We start from the raw sequence: 15,893 nt of genomic DNA, 5'->3' as shown, positions 1-15,893 counted from the left end.
AATGGATGGATGTGTGTGAATTATATGAAACAATGACAGGTACTTTGGATCCAGAAATGTGCTCCCCATTCCCACTGTAGGTCCAACTCTACATGACTAAAGGGTTATCAGTGGCGATTTTAGCATGTACATTTTGGTGGGGCAAACTTCCCAACATTTTGTTAGATGCATGCCAGCAAAGACATTACACAACATTAAACAATCCATTAATTGCACTATAACGGTGACAAACGGACAAACTATTAGGGCCTAAATAAAGCAGTCCCAACAGCTTACCACTTCTACACCTGGCTATCAGCGGCGCCTTGTCTGGCAGCGAAACAGTTAATTCAGCCTAAATTACTGCCTTTAAAAAACATAGCTGATATGGCCAACTTGCTTAAACAAATGTGGTTTCTACTGACAATTGAGATGTACACACTATGGCATAAGGGGACAACAAGAGGATAATAGGAAATCCATAATTTCGATTAAGACATTAAACCTCACTAGTGTCCCACCTGGCCAACATCCAGTGAAATTGCAGAGTGCCAAATTAAAAAACAGAAATATTCATAAAACATACAAGTGTTATACACCGGTTTAAAGATTAACTTCTTGTTAATCCAACTACAGTGTCAGATTTCAAAAAGGCTTTACGATTATCTGAGAACAGCGCCCAGCAGACAAATCATTAAACAGTTACCAGCCAAGTAGAGGAGTTACACAAGTCAGAAATAGTGATAGAATTAATCACTTACCTTTGATGATTTCATATGGTTGCACTCACAAGACTCCCATTTACTCAATAAATGGTTGTTTTGTTCAATAAAGTCCCTGTTTATATCAAAAAAAAAACGTTTTGTTCGCACATTTTGTTCAGTAATCCACAAGCTCAAACGCAGTCACAACAGGCAGACAGAAAATCCAAATAGTATCCATAAAGTTCATAGAAGCGTCAAACTATGTTTATAATCAATCATCAGGTTGTTTTTAGCCTAAAAAAAATGATAATATTTCAACCGGACAACAACATCATCAATATTAAAGGTAAACAAGAAAGGCGCACTCTGTCGTGGCATGAAAAATCTCTGGGACACTGTAGTGTCCAATCATTCAGAGTGGTCTTATTCTCTCATTTTTCAGAATACAAGCCTGAAACAATTTATAAAGATTATTGCCATTGAGTGGAAGCCATAGGAAGTGCAATTTGAGTCCTAAGTCAATGGATACTGTAAGGGCATTCAATAGAAAACTATAAACATAAAAAAATCCCACTTTTCTCAGGTTTTTGCCTTCCAAATCAGTTCTGTTAGACATTATTTTAAAAGTTTTGGAAACTTTAGAGTATTTTCTATTATATGCATATCCTAGCTTCTGGGCCTGAGGAGCAGGCAGTTTACTTTGGGCACGCTATAGGACTCTCAATCACGCCATGTTGTGATACACCCTGAAATGTACATCAACAGAATTCAGATCATAGGCCATTCTCACCCCATTATCCCTGTATACCACATCAAAACCGTAGGGTAGATACAGGGTGCATATAAGGAGACATTGAAAGCTCTTACAATATTCAATGATGACATTTTTCTAAAACAGGCTATAAGCTAAATATGCACAACACTGTAAATTTACAGCATTATATTGGCAATACAGTGGCCAGTTTAATACTGTAATTTTGCTTTAAAGCAGTGAAGCTGTAATAGTTCAGTACTATTTTCCTTACTGTAAAACATATGACAGTATCCCTGCTGTAAACACATATATACAGTATATATATATATAATATATATATATATATATTATATATATATAAATACACATGAATTTATCATAAATTAACATGAATTTCACATTAATTGCACTTTAACCACAAAGAACGTTGACAAATACTGGCCGATAATGTACTTCACCAGACACAAACCAAGACATCATTAATTCTTGAAAATACTCAACTATGTAAGAAAGAAAAAACATCTAAATATAGGAAAACAACTGTCGAGCAGGGAGAAATGTTAACAGGAACTGCTTGCCTGCCTGTCTTTGAGAGGGAAATGAGAGAGAGTGAGGGGCTGAGAGAGAGGGATGGATAGAGAGGAGTGAGCAGTGCTTGACTGGAGCCAGAGAGGCACGCTACCACAAGCCAACACAGGCTCCGGGATGGCGCTAGCAGAGCATCTGCTGACCCAACCAAGCAGGATTTCTGAGAGAATGAGAGATGCAAACAAGTCTCGAATACATCTTGGTGGCGTGCAGATTATCACCTGATCTGATCCTCCTTAGATTTGATACGTCAACTAGGACAAACATGGAAAGAATAGAAAGAGAGAGATTGCTATTACTCACTGGGTAAAAAGGCAGATGACAATTGACAAACAAAGTTTGTGTTCATCAGGTGTGTGTGTTTGTGTACTTACATGTTGGAGTTTTTCCACTTTAGGTCTGCGAGGAAGCATGTAACATGTGGGTTAATTGGCAATGGCTTCCTCTGAACGACCTTTCCGGTCTTGCTGCGCACTCCTTTCACTGTGCATTTGGTTCCTTCAGGGTTTATTTAAAACTGGAACCTGCACAACCCAACATAGAATATATGAAATCAGTTGAGGCATTGAAAAAATAACAATAACATATATCATTGCAATGTAACTAACAGATGCTAAATTTAACTGTTTGATCAATGAATGTTCAATGCTTACACCGTATCAGCTCCAAGTTTGTAGAGGCCGACTCCTGGTATTCTATGTTAAAAACATAGAAAGTGCTGAAGAGCACAGAGAGTGCAGCAGCAAAGTTGGACTCACTGTTCAAAACACAGACCCCTCTCCCCTCGATCAACACCATCCATTTTGAGGAACCCAATAGAGTATTTCCTGAAATACACAAAGTAAGGGTATTAGTGCATACGTACTAGATATCTATAAATAGGTACCACAAAACTATATATTTCTGTTCCACCTTAAATCAAATAATTGTTTTACCAAGCATAATCAGCTTTGGTGTGTCTGGCAAAGGAATTAGTCCCTGACATCAACTCGAGTTGCAGTGACCTAAAATTACAAAAAAATACATTAAAAAAAAGATTCAAATCATGTGTAATAAATAGTACAGTATAAACACCATTAATCATACATAAACTTTATAAGTATAAAAACACTATTCCTTGCATCTGCCAAAGGGAAGAGAGATCCGTCCTTCTCTTTGAAGTGGGTCAACAACAAAAGAATGGCAGCAGTGGCTGTTAGATTGTCATTACCTCTGATGTAGCCATCAAACTGGATCTCGCTCCACGATTTCTCAGGACTGGCAGCAGGCAGGTGTGAGTGCATCTGCACGCACAGTGAGGCGAAGACTTTTGGAGGATGGCCTGATGTCAAGAAGGGCAGCAAAGAAGCCACTTCTCTCCAGGAAAAACTTCAGGGACAGACTGATATTCTGCAAAATGTACAGGGATTGGACTGGGGTAAAGTCATTTTCTCTGATGAATCCCCTTTCCGATTGTTTGGGGCATCCGGAAAAAAGCTTGTCCGGAGAAGACAAGGTGAGCGCTACCATCAGTCCTGTGTCATGCCAACAGTAAAGCATCCTGAGACCATTCATGTGTGGGGTTGCTTCTCAGCCAAGGGAGTGGGATCACTCGCAATTTTGCCTAAGAATACAGCCATGAATAAAGAATGGTACCAACACATCCTCCGAGAGCAACTTCTCCCAACCATCCAGGAACAGTTCGGTGACAGGAAATACCTTTTCCAGCATGATGGAGCACCTTGCCATAAGGCAAAAGTGATAACTAAGTGGCTCAGGGGAACAAAACATCAATATTTTGGGTCCATGGCCAGGAAACTCCCCAGACCTTAATCCCATTGAGAACTTGTGGTCAATCCTCAAGAGGCGGGTGGACAAAAAAAAAAAAATAATAATTCTGACAGACTCCAGCATTGATTATGCAAATGGACGGCCACCAGAAATTAATTGACAGCATGCAAAGACGGATTGCAGAGGTCTTGAAAACAAGGGTCAACACTGCAAATATTGACTCTTTGCATCAACTTCATGTAATTGTCAATAAAAGCCTTTGATACTTATGAAATGCTTGCAATTATACTTCAGTATCCCATAGTAACATCTGACAAGAATATCTAAAGACACTGAAGCAGCTAACTTTGCGAAAATTAATATTTGTGTCATTGTCAAAACTTTTGGCCACGACTGTATATTCCATGATACTTTTGGGAAAAAAACATGCAGGGCTTGACATTAACCTGTTTATCCACTTGTCCTTCAGACAAGGTGGTGACTGTAAATGTTGATGCAACCAACCACTTAACAAAATACAATGATTCCCATATCATTATTACAGAGAATCAGACAAATGATGCTACCCTTTGCTTATTGGCTACTTAGCTTACTCAAGCCTGTGTCAAAATACAACACTGCCCCTTGAAGACAAAAAAAGCACTGGCTTTTCAAATAAATGCCCATGTTTTGTGCTCTTGTAGGAAGCAATCACTCCCACATTGTGGACTACAAATTATCTATAACTGGGCAAATATTTCACTAACCAGCAAAATATGTGCACACTACATGCAGCTCTCGCTTTGATCTCTAAACGAGCCCATCTACTCATGAGAACAGTTCAGTTAAAAGTAAAATGGCACAGATTCATATATGGCAATGGTCTATTTATATATAATCTACTGCAGCTCTGATTGGTTATGCCGCACTGGTGTAGAGTATGGGCTGAGTCCTGAGTGTCTATGCAATAGAATCCCACTCTTAATGTGTTCTGCCGAAAACAAAATCTCTTGCGTAGCTCGTTTGTTTCAGTGTGTTGCATTGAAAGTGGCTAATTTTGCGATGATTCAATCACAATTGCCAGAGTAAAGGAAAACATTGATAGTGTTAACTGAAACTCTAGAAAGTTGAGTGAAGTTCAATCTCACGCTTCTCTTCGTGGGCTGATATTTATTCTGTGTGGGAGCTGCGCACCGTTGCAGCTTACAGGGATCACTATATGTATTTGAACAGTGAAGAGTAGAGCTTTGGCTCTATTCTCCAGCATCTTGGTTTTGACATCATATGATGAATATGATGTGAAACTAGATGTTGCCTTTTATTTGAGGGTAAATATTAGGATGGTATGTTCCTACTCATTCACACATTGTTCAAAGGTAAGAAACAATAACAACAGCTGAAAATGCAAATGATTTACTTAGTCCTATTCAATTTTCAATGAAATAGACTAAATAATAATGCATGGCAGCGCACTACAGTGTGACCATTTTATTCACGTATGTGCCTAAATATTTTGCTAAGCGAATTTTAATTTAGGTGCACCAGTGTGCCTAGAAAAATGTAAAGGATTTTAGATTTAACAATTCATTTGTCATTGTGCTCCTAAATTTGTGTGCGCTTACATTTTTCAACGTAGGCGCACATGTACTCCTTGTAAGGAAGGTCAGCGTAGAGCCCTGCATGGCTGGCTACTGATGCCTGCATTATTTTCAGACACAGAAAGGTATTTGATTGCCCCATATATTGTTTCACGTCCGAGAAGAGTAAAACTTTTCTTCTCCTGACACTTATACCACAACATTGTGCAATCAAAATTAACCAATAATCTTTCTTCATCTTTTCGCCGGCTACACATGTTTATCGAGGGACAGATCGTTAGAAAATACACCAACATACAAACTATTTACAGATCAAAACAATTCAGCCTATCCATTCTTCCTTTTTCTTTACAAAATACTAAGATAAAACTGTCTGTAAGACTCTGTTCTGCACTCCATCCCAGTAGGGTAGCCTAGTGGTTAGAGTGTTGGACTAGTAACCAAAAGGTTGCAAGTTCAAATCCCCAAGCTGACAAGGTGCAAATCTGTCATTCTGCCCCTGAACAGGCAGTTAACCCACTGCTCCTAGGCCGTCATTGAAAAAAAGAATTTGTTCTTAATTAACTGACTTGCCTAGTCAAATAAAAAATCTAAAATATATACAATTTACAGAAACAGTTTTTTACTTTCATCTATTTTTGTCATTGTATTACATATGCCTTGCTCCTTCATAGCATAAACCATTTATTTTGAGGACAAACAAATGAACTGTTTATATAACCCTGTGTGTGTGTACACTTTTAGAAAAAAGGGTTCTTTGAGTGAAAACCTCCTTCCATCAGCAAGGGCTTGGCCATAGTGGAGTTTGGAGTGTGACTGTTTGAGGTTGTGGACAGTTGTCTTTTATACTGATTACATGTTCAAACAGTTGCCATTAATACAGGTAACGAGTGGAGGACAGAGGAGCCTCTTGAAGAAGAAGTTACTGGTCTGTGAGAGCCAGAAATCTTGTTTGTTTGTAGGTGACCAAATACTTATTTTCCACCATAATTTGCAAATAAATTCATTAAAAATCCTACAATGTGATTTTCTGGATTTTTTCTTCTCATTTTGTCTGTCAAAGGTGAAGTGTACCTACGATGAAAATTACAGCCCTCTCTCATCTTTTTAAGTGGGAGAACTTGCACAATTGGTGGCTGACTAAATACCTTTTTGCCCCACTGTATGTCTCTCTATAAGCTTGGCACATCTAGCCACTGGGATTTTTGCCCATTCTTCAAGGCAAAACTGCTCCTTCGAGTTGGATGGGTGCTGGTGTACAGCAATCTTTAAGTCATATCACAGATTCTAAATTGGATTGAGGTCTGTGCTTGACTAGGCCATTCCAAGACATTTAAATGTTTCCCCTTAAACCACTCGAGTGTTGCTTTAGCAGTATGCTTCGGGTCATTGTCCTGCTGGAGGTGAATCTCCGTCCCAGTCTCAAGTCTCTGGAAGACTGAAACAGGTTTCCCTCAAACTTTTTCCTGTATTTAGCACCATCAATCATTCCTTCAATTCTGACCAGTTTCCCAGTCCCTGCCAATGAAAAACATCCACACAGAATAATGTTGCCACCACCATGGAGACACTGGCTTGAGGGGGCTAAGCACCCTTTCCTCATCTGGACTGACCACCGCAATCTGGAGTATATCCGGGCGGCGAGGAGACTGAATCCTCGTCAAGCTAGGTGGGCCATGTTCTTTACCCGATTCAGATTCACGATCTCTTATAGACCAGGTTCCCTCAACACTAAGGCCGACGCGCTGTCCCGTCTCTATGACACTGAGGACCGGTCCATCGATCCTACTCCCATCAAACCAGCTTCTAGGCTGGTGGCTCCGGTGATGGCTCCGGTGATATGTGAGGTGGATGCGGACATCGAGCGGGCGTTGTGGTTGCAACACTCGCCTTCACAGTGTCCTACCGGTCTCAGGTACGTGCCGCTTGGTGTCCGTGACCAATTGATTCGGTGGGCTCACACACTACCCTCTTCAGGTCATCCCGGGATTGCGAGGACAGTCTTAGGGGGTAATACTGGTGGCCCACCTTAGCCAAGGACGTGAGGCTCTATGTCTCCTCCTGTTCGGTGTGCGCCCAGAGTAAGGCTCCTAGGCACCTACCTAGAGGGAAACTACAGCCCCTCCAGGTTCCACAGTGGCCCTGGTCTCATCTGTCAGTGGACTTTCTTACTGATCTTCCCCCATCTCAGGGGAACACTACCATTCTGGTCGTTGTGGATCGGTTCTCTAAGTCCTTCCATCTCCTCTGATTGCCTGGTCTCCCTACGGCCCTACAGACTGCAGAGGCTCTATTTACCCGTAACTGATCGAGGTCCCCAGTTCACGTCCCGAGTTTGGAGGGCTTATATGGAACGTCTGGGGGTCTAGGTCAGCCTGACCTCTGGTTATCACCCCGAGAGTAATGGGCAGGTGGAGAGAGTGAACCAGGAAGTGGGTAGGTTTCTGTGGTCGTATTGCCAGGACTGGCCAGGAGAATGGGCGAGGTACGTCCCATGGACGGAGTTGGCCCAGAACTCACTCCGTCACTCCTCCACGAACATGTCGCCATTCCAATGCATGCTGGGCTACCAGCCGGTCCTGGCTCCGTGGCATCAGAGTCAGACCAAAGCTCCTGCGGTGGAGGAGTGGGTGCAGCGCTCTAGGGAGACCTGGAGGGCAGTCCAGGACGCTCTCAAGCAGGCCGGTGGACGGCAGAAGAAAAGCGCTGACCGCCACCACAGTGAGGCCCCTGTGTTCGTACCAGGGGACAGGTTCTGGCTCTCGACCCAAAACCTGCCCCTCCACCTGCCCTGCCGGAAGCTGGGGCCGCAGTGTGTGGGGCCATTTAAAGTCCTGAGGAGGATAAACGAGGATAAACAAGGTGTGTTATAGATTACAGCTCCCCTCTTACTATCGGATTAACCCCTTGTTTCATGGGTCTCTCCTCAGGCCGGTGGTAGCTGGTACCCTACAAGAAGTTGAGGTGCCGAGCTATTCTGGACTCGAGTCGCAGGGTGAGGGGCCTGCAGTATCTCATGGACTGGGAGGGGTACGGTCCGGAGGAGAGGTGCTGGGTACTGGTGGGGGATGTTTTGGATCCATCACTACTAAGGGAGTTCCATCGCCTCAATCCGGATTGCCCTGCCGAGGTCGGCGCGCTGCGGGAGCCGTGCATCGGGGGGGTAATGTCACAAATCTCACCGAAGATGGTGCCTCTTCCTGTTCGGGCGGCGCTCTGCAGTCATCGTCACCGGCCTACTAGCTGCCACCGATCCCTTTTTCTGTTTCAGTTAGTTTTGTCTGATAAGTTTCACCTGTTTCTTGTTTGGGTTTTGTGTTGGGCTATTTAAACCCGGTGCGGGCTTGTTTTTCTGTTCATGGTGTGTGTGGATTATTGTGGATTCCGTTTTTCCGGACAGTTTCGTCCTGTTTGTTGGACTGGGTATTTATGCGCCCTTGTGTGTGGCGTGAACGTTACTCTGTTCTTGGAATAAAGATCCAAGTTTTGAACTACTCTGCTCTCTGTGCCTGACTCCTCCACCCACTACTTTTAGAAGCCTTTACAAGGAAGCCCTTTACACACATGGAAGTGGTTCAAAGTGTTGAACACAGAATGAAACTTGATCACTTTAATTATGTCTTGGTCAGTAGAGGACAGCTCCTCAACACTATCTTGATAGTGTTCTCTTTGGGCCAAGCTTGTGAGGTGCTCTTTGAAAGGTCTGTCAACTATGCAGTATCGGCAGAAATACTTACTACAGTTAAAGTTCTGTAAATCCACCAATACAGTGGGACCCAAGATTGTCTCCAACAATGGCGATCAATGACCTTTTAAGAGTTTCCCCATCCCCTGCAACCTGAATCCTGTGTGCAACTATTTCAGCACCGTTTCTCTACTTAGATCTACTACTGTGCAAGGAAATGTTATGGTTCTGCCAGTATTTTCATTTAAAGATTCCAGTAAAGAAATGTGTACGTAGAGGGGTGACTTTCTTCACCAGTTCTCTTACCATTTTGTACAATTGTGCAATTAGCCTACCAGTTGTTGTAACTATAAAGTTAATGTTGCTCTTCACCATCACAATATTAAAAACGTTGAAATGCATTCACAAATTAAATCGCTCTAGCCGACATGTTGCGGTTCATCTGATGAAGGATTGACTCGATCTGTACAGCACAGGATGATAGTAATTCGGGCAATAAGATACATTACAAGAAAGGAAACACATACAGTTGAAGTCGGAAGTTTACATACACTGTTGGAGTCATTTAAACTTTTTTTTCACTCCACAACTTTCTGGTTAACAAACTATAGTTTTGGCAAGTTTGTTAGGGCATCTACTTTGTGCATGACACAAGTAATTTTTCCAACTATTGTTTACAGACAATTCAATGTATCTGTATCAATTCCAGTGGGTCAGAAGTGTACATACACTAAGTTGACTGTGCCATTAGAAAGCTTGGATATTTCCAGGTATTTATGTCATGGCTTTAGAAGCTTCTGGTTAACTGATGGTGTACCTGTGGGTGTATTTCAAGGCCTACCATCAGACTCAGTGCCTCTTTGCTTGACATCTTGGGAAAATCAAAGGAAAACAGCCAAGACCTCAGAAACAAAATTGTAGACCACCACAAGCCTGTTTCATCCTTGGGAGCAATTTCCAAACGCTGAAGGTACCACGTTCATCTGTATAAACAATTGTATGCAAGTATAAACACCACGGCACCACGCAACCGTCATACCGCCCAGGAATGAGACACGTTCTGCCTCCTAGAGATTAACGTAATTTGGTGCGAAAAGTGCAAATCAATCTCAGAACAACAGCAAAGGACCTTGTGAAGAAGCTGGAGGAAACAGGTACAAAAGTATCTATATCCACAGTAAAACGAATCCTAGATCATCGTAACCTGACAGGCCACTGCTCCAAAACTGCCATAAAAAAGCCAGACTACGGTTTGCAACTGCACACGGGGACAAAGATCATACTGTTGGAGAAATGTCCTCTGTTCTGATGAAGCAAAAATAGAACTGTTTGGCCATGTTTGGAGGGGGAAAAAAGGCGTAGGCTTACAAACCAAAGAACACCATCACAACTGTAAAGCAAAATGGCTTAAGGACAACAAAGTCAAGGTATTGGAGTGGGCATCACAAAGCCCTGACCTCAATCCCATCGAAAATGTGTGGGCAGAACTGAAAAAGCATGTGCGAGCAAGGAGGCCTACAAACCTGACTCAGTTCCATGAGCTCTGTCAGGAGGAATGGGACAAAATATACCCAATTTTTTGTGGGAAGCTTGTGGAAGTGAAAAAATTTAAAGGCTATGTTACCAAATACTAATTGAGTGTATGTAAACTTCTGACCCGCTGGGAATGTGATGAAAGAAATAAAAGCTGAAATAAATCATTTTCTCTACTATTATTCTGACATTTCACATTCTTAAAATAAAGTTTTAACTGACGTAAAACAGGGTATTTTTTCGTTAGGATTAAATGTCAGGAACTGTGATAAACTGAGTTTAAATGTGTTTGGCCAAGGTGTATGTAAACTTCCGACTTCAACTGTAGCTAGATAGCTCTTCAGATGTGTCCATGCAATTTGGTGGCTGGGGGTAGTAGAATTTACATATTTCAGGCTGGCTGGTAGCTGGAAGTAGCTTTAAAAGTAATGAATAGCTGTAAATCCTTCAATTTCTGTTGCTTAAATATTAAAGCATTCATTACTCATGCAAAAAAACATAGAAATGTGGCAAACCTCATTTTGCTTGTGGGGTAGAGGAGTGCCCTTGCCTTTTTAAGAACTCTGCTTTTAAAACCCATGTTTATAGGCATCATAAAATGACATAACCTCAGAATGAGGTGACTCAACAAGGGGTTCCCATGGACCTGCCAGGTTCAGGGATGCTCATTTCAGAACCCCATTTTTTGTGTATTCATTTGAAAATGGCATATTTGAGATTGGAAAAATGTGTCTCGTCTCCAAAGAGGCTACTCCAGATTTTCCCGCGTCAGGGTCATATTTTAACTCCCACCCGAGAAGAAAACATCAGGAGCATGTTGCAGATCACAGTCATGTCAGACAAAATGCAGAAAACACAGTAGATGATGAGACTGTCACACTCACAGATTCACATGTCGATATAAAGATTATGTAGTTGATGAAGTTGACCAAGGGGCATTCTTGAATAACTTAGCCTTGTTTTACTTAACCTCTCTTGGGTAGGGGGCTACCACCTGCCCATAATAAGTTAAAATGCTGTTGCCAGCCAGCACAATACAGTCCATGACAGAGGAGTTCCAGGAGGTCCATATCTGTGGAATGAAATGTGTGCTTTCAAAACTCCACGATAAGTTGTCTATGCATAACTTGCAGGACAGTGAGATAAAGCAAATCATTGATGAAGTATCACAAGAAGATCTGCTTACAGTACATAATGAAGGAGTCTTTTAAGGTCGAACAAAACACGAAAGTCCATTTCTTTTAAATAACTTTAGCTATGTTGAGCCCACTCAGATTTACCTTTGTTCAGATGCTAGTGGCAAGGCATTTTTCTGTCATTGCATCCCTATCAAAGAGACACTGAAATCTCTCCTGGGACAGTCAACTATGATAGACCAATACAAACAGGCAAAAATGCATGTCTCTGTTGCCAATGTTTTAGAGGATGCGACAGATGGAAAATGTTTTTAGGACAATGTACTGTTACAAGAGTCCCCCTCATCCTTCTCTACCAGAATGCATTTGAAGTGGCAAATCCTCTAGGCTCAGATTTAAAAAATCACAACATGCTGCCGGTATACATGACACTGGGTGAGATTCTGCCCCACAATCGATCCCATTTCATTGGTATTGCTCTGTAGGGACAATTATTTTAAACGTTTTGTTTTCCAATCTGATTGCATATTTTAAGTACAGTGGTTCTTACCTTATTAATAAGTTAAAGTTAAATATTTGTAATGCCAGCAGCTGTGCTTTTTCAATTATGTACATTTTACGACTCAGGATAGAACCCAGATGCAAACACAGGAGGCAGATAGTACAGTTCTCATAATATGTATTATACAAGGGGACAGGCCAGGGCAGGTCGATGGCAGGCAGAGGTCAGTAATCCAGGGCAGAGTCAATGAGGTTCATAACGGCAGACAGGCTCAGGGTCAGGGCAGGCAGAATGGCCAGAACCAGAAAACAGTAACTAGAAAGATTCTAAACTGGGAAAACACACTGGTAAGACTTGATGGAACAAGACAAACTGAAAACAGACAAACATAAAACACTGGTATAAATACACAGGTGATAATGGGGACAAATGATAGACACCTGGTGGGGGGTGGATACCAGCACAAGACGGTGGATCAGGCGTGACATATTACATCATTATATATAGAGTGTGCATATGTGACTCACCTGGATATGATCTTATGTAGCAACATTTGAAATGTTGTTTTTTACATTGGATAAAAGTAGAGAAGTAATTCTGATTTGAAAGTTGATAAACTTGTAAACTCACTTTAAGAAAATGGCCTTTCAATGTTTTGGTATCTAGTGAAAAGCTCTTCTTTGTCTACACCCATTCAACATTGTTCACCCCCACATGCTTTAGCCTCACCCATCTTATTTCGCTCCCGGAGCATTCAGAGTGCAAACTTGAAGCTCTGGCCGATGATTTATTTACCTATATTTAACATGAAAACAGCCTACCCAAAAATTTAATTAAGCTTTTTTGCCAACTTTTACTGACACCGGCTATATTCAATAGGTGTTGTACACTTTAGTTTAAGACGTGTAGCTATCTAGCCAGGTAAACAATTAACCTAGCTAGGTAAACTGTGTAAGATCACGCACATCACGTAATGTTAGCTAACAAGCCAGCCAGCTAACGTTAGCTAGTTAACATTAGGCTCTAACTAGCAAAGCAAACATCTCTGGGATATGGATAATATCATACACATTTCATTAGTTAGGGAGCCAGACAGGTAACTTACAGTTAGTTTAAGACATGTAGCTAGCTAGCTAGGTAAATAACGTGTAAGATCACACAAGTCACATAACTTTAGCTAATGAGCCAGCCAGCTAATGTTAGCTAGTTAAACAACAATGACGATAGTGCCAAATCATTTCGTTACTACCCTGCATGAATCTGCTGGGATCTAAACAACCAGGTTCAATGTTAGCAAGCTAACATTAAGCACTAACTTGCAAAGCAACCGGTTCTGGGATACAAATCATTTCATACATGTAACGTTAGCTAGGGAGACAGCCAATTATCATTAGCTAGCTAGGTAACAGTACACTCTAGCTTGAAATTAAACCACTTTGTCAAATTAGAAACTAGAAATATCTGAAAATGTAGCTAGTCTCCCTGTCACGGATGCCATGCCACAGTTGCCCTTAGTTTGATGATGCAATCTGGAGACAAGTGTTTTTTCCATCTCTTTAGCTATCTTACTCTAATTCCACTGATTTCAAAACTCAATCTTCCAAAAAGTGTAGAGCAGCACTTATGCAGCTCCACTACAGAATACATTTTTCTTAACCTAATCTTACCTTATGATTCAGAACTTTGTGTTTATGCTTGTTGGTTGCTGGAGTCAAGTTCTGAGAACAGGTGGAAGGAATGTTTGCAAAAGCTTTTCTTTCAAGGAGGGAAGAGGGAGGGGCACAACACCAGAGGGGTGCATTCTATTCCAGAGATACATGTGTATCTGAAATTGAATGAGGCTGCCCTGACTGCGAGCAAGTGCTGGCTTGGCTGAGGATGATCGGTCCACTGATATAAAGTACATAAGAAAAAATACTTTATTAAAGTAATACTTAACACTTAAATTTTTTGTGTGGAGTATAGGTAGTTTACTAGTTTTTTTAGTCACTACGTTCCGAAAGAAAATGTACTTTTTACTCCACTTCGTTTCTTTGACAACCAAAAGCACTCATTACATTTTAAATTCTTAGCAGGACAAGAAAATTGTCCAATTCATGCATTTATCAAGAGAAGATACCTGGTCAACCCTACTTCCTTTGATCTGGCAGACTCAATAAACACACATGTTTCATTTATAAATTATGTCTGAGTATTGGTCAGAGCCGGGCGGCCCTACGTGCTCACTACGCAAGCTGCGTAGGGCCCTGAAAAAGTCGCAAGGGCCCCGCCTCCCCCTCATGTCAATGCGGGTGTCAATGTTTACAACTTCGAGGATGAAGCGGAACTATCCTTCTGATCACGAAAAGAGAAAAAAACACAATGAGAGTGACTTGCGGGAACAGCAATCAGGTAAACGTGTGTTCTCTCCTCTCCAAGTTTGATGTCAGCAAATAACAGTAACTTTAAGTTGATAGGCTAGCTTGCAGTGCATCTCTCTCTCTAGTCTGTCCGTCTTGCTAACCTAGCTGGGCAGTGTATCTCTTGGTCTGTATGTGTCTTGCTTGCTTGCCAGCCACTTCCAGGACTGTGTTCTGTGACATTGTGCCTGACAAAAGTGAGAGTGAAATACAACTATTTATTACGTTTGATAAACGCCAATGGGCAACTGTGTTTATAAACTGCAGCTCGGAAAAGACGCATTGTGCGTGAACATGCAAAATTAAACTTGCGCTTTCCAGCAGCAACCTCTGAGGACCAGTCCAGACAATATATGGGTGTGATGGAACTTCTCATAGGCGCACATAATTTTAAAACAAGACAATTATTATCTCTCAGTCAAGTTTTGGTTACAACTCTGGACTATTGCAAGATGGAAAGCAATGGATTGACATTGACTATTGATTTATATATTGAATTTAAAATGTTGATTAGCTGCGAATCCTGGGCAATATGGATGCACATCTCTCAGTAAATAATAAACTATTCAGCCAAGCCATAGTATAAATAATATTTTATATTTCAAAATGTATAAAAGGAGCCAATTTGAATGGGCCTGATGCAGCTGATAAAATTAATAAGAGTATTGTTATCTATAATTTACAGGTGCTATCCTTAAGTTTCTCAGTGGAGGAGATGCTGGATCATCAGCCAGTACAAACACAGACTCAGTTGATCCACATCCAGCCTCAGCCAGTACTAACACAGACCCAGTACAGCCGGCTTCAGCAAATACTAACACAGATCCAGTACTGGCAGCTTTATCAATAACTAACACAGACCCAGGTGAAGTACAGGCAGCCTCAGTCAGTACTAGCACAACCAGAGGTTTAACAGCCAGAATCAGATACAAGCAGCTCAGACCCTAATAGAACAGTTGTTGCTCCACCAATTGACCAAGCAGATTGACCCCCAGTCTTAACAGATTTATGAGGACTGAGTTTGTCCATTCAAACCAGGACTTTATTTTTCTTACCCTAAAGATTAGTCTAGAAGAGGTTTCCATTCAGCCTTATTACAGAGACAGTTGTAAAATGGGGAAAATATTACCAGGACCTGGCTTTCATACTCAATCAAAAATAACGCTGTGTATTGTTTTTGTTGTAAGCTCTTTTCTATAAAAGACAAAATAATAAAGGAAGGCGTGAATGACTGGTCAAACATCAACGCCATTCTGAAACACCTTG

This window comes from Oncorhynchus tshawytscha, linkage group LG10 (genome assembly GCF_018296145.1).
Source record: "Oncorhynchus tshawytscha isolate Ot180627B linkage group LG10, Otsh_v2.0, whole genome shotgun sequence".
NCBI classification, from domain to species: Eukaryota; Metazoa; Chordata; class Actinopteri; order Salmoniformes; family Salmonidae; genus Oncorhynchus; species Oncorhynchus tshawytscha.
Note: the sequence above shows the minus strand (reverse complement) of the source record.